At 56.8% G+C, this 607-nt stretch overlaps 1 protein-coding gene across 1 annotated transcript in view; it reads right to left on the bottom strand.

The window, feature by feature from the left end:
- CACNB1 (calcium channel, voltage-dependent, beta 1 subunit) overlaps positions 1-607 on the bottom strand; it is a gene marked incomplete at its 3' end in the record, with an annotated part of 35,443 nt that overhangs the window by 5,890 nt on the left and 28,946 nt on the right. The gene's annotated exons all lie outside the window — the stretch shown is intronic.

Here is a 607-nt window from a genome sequence, read left to right as displayed (position 1 = left end):
CCCCACCTCCTTGATGTGCAGGAAGTCTTTGGGCTCGAAGCAGATGGCCATGCCCTGCACTGGCATGTCGTCACTGGCCGAGGGGTTGTAGCCGACGTTCGTCCTCACGGCAAAGGCCACCGGCTTCGTCTGCCAACAGGAGAGGGCTCAGCACCTTCCCCCCCAGCCCCAAAACCACAGAGACACCCCCCCACCTCTACAATGAGAGCTGGTCCCCCCTTGGGCCAGGGAGGTGTTTTCACTGAATTTCACTGAATTTTTAGAGTTGGAAGGGACCATAGAGACCATCTAGTCCAACCCCCTGCTGAAGCAGGATTGCCCAGAGCTTGTCAGAGCTTGTTACTCAGGAGCATCCAGATGGGGCTTGAAAATCTCCAAAGAAGGGGACTCCACACCCTCCCTGGGCAGCCTGTTCCAGGGCTCTGCCACCCTCACCGGGAAGAAGTTTCTCCTCATATTTGAGTGGAACCTCTTCTGGTCCAACTTGTGCCCGTTGCCCCTCGTCCTCTCACTGGGAACCACTGAGAAGAGTCTGGCTCCCTCCTCCTTCAACCCTCCCTTGAGATCCTTGTCAGCATTGATAAGGTCTCCCCTCAGCCTTCTCTTC

Source organism: Calidris pugnax, unplaced genomic scaffold (assembly GCF_001431845.1).
Source record: "Calidris pugnax isolate Ruff unplaced genomic scaffold, ASM143184v1 scaffold337, whole genome shotgun sequence".
NCBI lineage: Eukaryota > Metazoa > Chordata > Aves > Charadriiformes > Scolopacidae > Calidris > Calidris pugnax.
This window is presented reverse-complemented; position numbering and strand designations above follow the sequence as displayed.